Below are 6,000 nucleotides of genomic sequence, written 5' to 3' on the forward strand. Positions count from 1 at the left end.
GTGTGTGTGTTGTGTGTGTGTGGTATGTGGTGTGTATGGGAGGTATGTGGGGTGTGTGTTGTGTGTGTTGTGTGTATGTGTGTTTGTGTGTGTGGTGTGTATCTGTGTGGTGTATATGTGGGGTGTGTTGTGTATATGTGTGTGTTGTGTGTGTGTTGTGTTTGTGTGTGTTGTGTTTGTGTGGTGTGTGTGTTGTGTTGTGTGTTGTGTATTGTGTATGTGGTGTGTGCGGTATGTGGTGTGTGTGTATGTGTTGTGTGTTGTGTGTGGTATATGTGTTGTGTATGTGTGTGTGTTGTGTATGTGTGTGGTGTGTGTGGTATGTATGTTGTGTATGTGTGTGTTGTGTGTGTGGTGTGTGTGGTATGTGTGTGTTGTGTATGTGTGTTGTGTGTTGTGTATGTGTGTGTGGTATGTGTGTGATATGTGGTGTGTGTGTATGTGTTGTGTGTTGTGTGTGGTATATGTGTTGTGTATGTGTGTGTGTTGTGTATGTGTGTGGTGTGTATGTGGGGTGTGTGTGTTGTATATATGTGTGTATTGTGTGTGTGTTGTTTGTGTGTGTGTTGTGTTTGTGTTTGTGTGGTGTGTGTGTTGTGTTGTGTGGTGTGTGTTGTGTGTGTGGTGTGTGTGTGCGGTATGTNATGTGGCGTGTGTAGTATGTGTTGTGTGTGTGTTGTGTGTGTAGTATGTGGTGTGTGTGGGAGGTATGTGGGGTGTATGTGTGTGTGTCTGTGGTGTGTGTATGTGTGGAATATGTGTGGGAGTGTGTTGTGTGTGTTGTATGGTGTGTGTGTAGTATGTGGTGTGTGGGGGACGTATGTGGGGTGTGTTGTGTGTGTATGTGTGGAATATGTGTGGGGTGTGTGGTGTGTGTTGTGAGTATTGTGTGTGTTGTATGTGGTGTGTGGTGTGTGTGTGGTGTGTTTTGTGTGTGTATGTGTGTGGTGTGTGTATGTGTGTGTGGAATATTGTGTTGTGTATGTGTGTGTTGTGTGTAGTATGTGGTGTATGTGTGTGTGGTGTGTGTGGTATGTGGTGTGTGTGTTTGTGTTGTGTGTGTTTTGTGTGGTGTGTGGTGTGTATGTGTGTGTGTTGTGTGTGGTGTGTTGTGTGTGTGGTGTGTGTGATATGTGTGTGTTGTGTGTGGTGTGTATTGTGTGTTGTGTGTGGTGTGTTGTGTGTGTGAAGTGTGTGTGTGGTATATATAGTGTGTGTATGTGTTGTGTGTTGTGTGTGATGTGTGTGGTACGTGTGTTGTGTATGTGTGTGGTGTATATGTGGGGTGTGTTGTGTATATGTGTGTGTTGTGTGTGTGTTGTGTTTGTGTGTGTTGTGTTTGTGTGGTGTGTGTGTTGTGTTGTGTGTTGTGTATTGTGTATGTGGTGTGTGCGGTATGTGGTGTGTGTGTATGTGTTGTGTGTTGTGTGTGGTATATGTGTTGTGTATGTGTGTGTGTTGTGTATGTGTGTGGTGTGTATGTGGGGTGTGTGTGTTGTATATATGTGTGTGTTGTGTGTGTGTTGTTTGTGTGTGTGTTGTGTTTGTGTTTGTGTGGTGTGTGTGTTGTGTTGTGTGGTGTGTGTTGTGTGTGTGGTGTGTGTGTGCGGTATGTGGTGTGTGTGAATGTGTTGTGTGTTGTGTGTGGTATGTGTGTTGTGTATGTGTGTGTGTTGTGTATGTGTGTGGTGTGTGTGGTATGTATGTTGTGTATGTGTGTGTTGTGTGTGTGGTGTGTGTGGTATGTGTGTGTTGTGTATGTGTGTTGTGTGTTGTGTATGTGTGTGTGGTATGTGTGTGATATGTGGTGTGTGTGTATGTGTTGTGTGTTGTGTGTGTTGTTGTGGTATGTGTGTTGTGTATGTTGTTGTGGTATGTGTGTTGTGTATGTGTGTGTGGTGTGTGTGGTGTGTGTGGTATGTGTGTGGTGTGTGGTGTGTGGTGTGTGTGTGTGTGTGTGTGTGATACTGGGGATTGAACCCAGGGGTGCTTTACCACTGAGTTCCATCCCAGTCATTTTTATGTCCTATTCTGAGGCAGGGTCTGGCCAAGTAGCTGAGGCTGACCTTGAACTTGCTCCTCCTGCCTCAACCTCCCAAACGGCTGGGGTTACCTCATCACTGCCTGGCACAAGAGCACAGCAGTTCTCTGGGGAGTTACTTTCTCTCCTTTAAAGGTCCATAAAAAGGAGCAAAGTGGAATCCCTGAGGGGAGTCAGTCAAAGCTGCTTTTGTTTTCCCCACCCGCTGTGAAAAGCTTTTCCTTTTGTCTTTTGGTACCCAGGATTGAACTCAGGAGCCCGACCCCTGAGCCACCTCCTCAGCCCTATTTTGTATTTTACCTGGAGACAAGGTTGAGTTTCATGGGGCCTCGCTTTTGCTGAGGCTGGCTTTGAACTTGAGGTCCTCCTGTCTCAGCCTCCCATGCCCCTGGGATTATAGGCGTGTGCCACCGCACCTGGCCATGAATAGGTTTTTGGTGAGAAGTCACTGCATGGGGTCCACTTGCTCCTCTTTGGCCTGAGATGGCAGGTCAGTACTGGGCGCTGGAGGAACGCACACAGTAGCCTGTGCACACCACTGGGACCAAAGTTAGAGAAACCCAGATGCAGTTTGCCACAAATCAGTACAGATCAGTCCTTGCTGTGTTTGTGAAACCTCTCGGTTGCCTTTCCACTAGCATGAGGGCCCCTCTGCCCACAAGGAACATGAACGTGCCAACACACAAAAATATGTACTGGCAGATGAAGTGTGGTACCCTGGGTTGGATCCTGACAGACAAAGAGGATATGAATGGGAAAATTGGTAAAATCAAACATATTTTGGAGTTTGGTTCATAGTTAAAAAAAAAAAAAAAATGTTCCTACTGGCTTCTTAGTTGTCACCAATGGACCACAGTGACACGCGATGTTACCCCTAGAGAAATTCAGTGAGGAACGCACAGGAACCCTTTGTGCTATCTTTGCAACTTTTCTGGAAACCTAAAATTATAACAAAGTTTATTTAAAAAATGGATTGCTTCAATTTATAATCCCTCTACGAGGGACCGAAGCGTCAGTCTTACCACACCCTTGCCAGCAGCAAGTATTTTTAAAAATTTTAATCCTTCAGCAAATATTTGTGAAGTATCCTCTATTAGCCAGGCACTGTCCCAGGCCCTCAGGACTTATTGGTGAGCAGAACAGACATAGGTCAGAGCTTCACGGAGCAGAGAAAGATGCTTGAGTATGGGAGAGGTATTAAGTGCTTTGGAAAAAAAAAAGAGCAGGATAAGGGACATCAGGGTAGTAAGGAGTAAGGAATAGGTTGCAGTTCTAAGGAGGGCCCTCAGGTCTGAGGGCACAGCTCAGTGGTTCAGCACTTGTCTTAGCACTTGTCTTAGGCCCTGGGTTTGATCCCCAGCACCACAAAAAAAGGAGAGTGATCAGGAGAGACTTCCTTGACAGGCAATATGGTAGCTATGACTTGAAGGAGGTGACAAGGTCTGTGGGCATCTGCAGGGAAGCCTGAGAGGTAGGGTGGAAGGGCAGGTCACGTGGGGCAGAGCCACCAAACACTCACTTAAAACCTCCAGTTACTCTGCAACCTTCCCAGCCCCCCTTGCAGTTGGGCAGAAGTATGTGACTAGTTTGGGACCATGAAATGTGGCAGGAAATATGAGTATGTCACCTCCCAGGCTCAAGGCCATAAAAATCCCATATGTGATTCTCTGATCTCTCCCTGACATGGTATTTGTGCACCCAGAGAGTAGAGATTCCAATCAGCCTGGAGCCCTGAGTGACTCTCTGGAGCATCTCCTGCTAACCTGTGTGTGACGTGAATCAGGAGCTGAGTCACCAGCTCCGTAGCACCCTGGAGAGACAGCCACTAGCCTGGTTCTGAGACGACCCTTATTATGTTACACTCCTGAGACGTGGGGGGTGGTCATCCTGCAGCACACGCGGCCCATCTGGCCTGTACAGAAAGGACTTGGCTTTTACCCCTGGGTTACAACTGAGTCAGCCGTTCATTCCAAAAGAAGTTTTCATGTCTTTGATAACGAATGTAGCAGGTTGTATTTTCCAAGGTGGCCACAACAAAATCTGCCATCCCGTATGCCTCTTGTGGTGATACTGGAACTCTACCCATTCAGAGGTGACATCTATGTCCCCTCCACCTGAATGTGGGTGGGCCTCTAACTACAGTAAAGGTGAATTTGTGCAACTTATAAATCCAAATGAAAAAAGCAAAATGGCTTCTTCCTGGTCCTTTGGGGCCATTTGCTCTTGGAATTCTACCATCGTGCTATGAAGACTCTGTCATCTGCAAACAGAGTAGGGCACAGTGGTGCACACTTATCATCCCAGCAACTCAGGAGGCTGAGGCAGGAGGATTGCAAGTTCAAAGCCAGCCTCAGCAACGTAGTGAGGCCCTCAGCAACTTAAGCAAGACGTTGTCTCTAAATAAAAATATAAAAAGGGCTGGGCTTGGGGCTCAGTGGTTAAGCAATCCTAGGTTCAATGCCCAGTACTATAAACAAAGCAAAAGACTATAAAAGCAGTGTGTGCAACTTAGTGAGACCCTGTCTCAAAATTTAAAAATAAATAAATAAATAAGAAGGGCTGGGGATGTAGCTCAGTGGTAGAGGGCTTGCCTGGCATGAAACCCTGGGTTCCATCCGACTGTACCACACAAAAAAGAGGGAGCACATATACAGATACGTAAGCTCCCTGTCACTTGCCATGTGATGCCCTGTGCCATCCTGGGACTCTGCCAGCAAGGAAGTCATCACCCAGTGTGGCCCTTCAACCTTGGACCTCCGTAACTGTCAGTGAAAATAAACCTCTGCTGTGGTTACTCATGAATTCCCCAGACTTGTAATACTGTGCTTCTAGCAGCAGGAAACAGACTTGATCCCCTTGGTTTTCTCTCAGGCAATATGCTCCCCCCCGACCCCAGTACAAGGGCATTCTACCACTCAGATACATCCCACCCCACCCAACCCCTTTTATTTTATGGTTCTGGGGATTAAACCTAGGACCTCATGCATGCTAGATAAACTCTCTACCACTGAGCTATTTTATTTATTTTGGGGGGCGGTGGTACTAGGGATTGAACTCAGGGGTACTTAACCACTGGAGCTATATCCTTGGCCCTTTTTGTTTTTTTTATGTTGAGACAGGGCCTCACTAAGTTGCTAGAACTATAGTAAGTTGCTGAGGCTGGCCTCAAACTTGTGATCCCCCTGCCTCAGCCTCCCAAATAGCTGGGATGATAGCAGTGTGTCAACATGCCCAGTCAGGCTATATGCTTTTTGAGCCCCTAAACCCCCTTGTAAGGAGTGTGACTCCCTTGAAGTCCCCATGCCGGGGAGACCACAGGAAGAAACGAGAGATAGAAAAGGATCATAGCTGTCCCAGACCCCACCTGCTAGAATGTGCTCAGCCCAGGTACCAGGCTTGCAAAGACAACTTTGGGAAGACTTATCACCCAAACCCCATCAGACTGCAACAGCATGGAGCCCGAGTGACAATCATCCAGCTAAGTCCAGTCAATCCCCACCATAATAATGATTATTAGGGCTGGGTTGTAGCTCAGTGGTACAGCGCTTGCCTAGCACGTGTGAGGCACTGGGTTCGATCCTTAGCACCACATAAAAGTGAATAAATAAATAATAAATACAATAAAGGTATTTTGTCCATCTATAACTAAAAATTTTTTAAAAACATAATGATTGTTGCGTGGTCACTGAGTGTGGACAGATAATTAATATGCATGTGCTCATGCGTGTTTATTTGCATAGGTGGCCTGCTCTTAAATGTACTCTGCTGAGATTTGCTTGTTCCACTGAACAGTTTGCCTCCAGCTGCTCTGTGTCAGCAAGCTCAGATCCACTCTGTGCTCTGCACGACTGTGTGGCATTCCACAGCACAGATGTTTCATAACATAGCACAGATGATCTTCAAATGTGCGTGGCTGGGGCCTGGCACTTCAAAAGGGAACTTGGAATCCTACTGTGCAA

This window comes from Marmota marmota, unplaced genomic scaffold (genome assembly GCF_001458135.2).
Source record: "Marmota marmota marmota unplaced genomic scaffold, marMar, whole genome shotgun sequence".
Classification (NCBI taxonomy): Eukaryota; Metazoa; Chordata; class Mammalia; order Rodentia; family Sciuridae; genus Marmota; species Marmota marmota.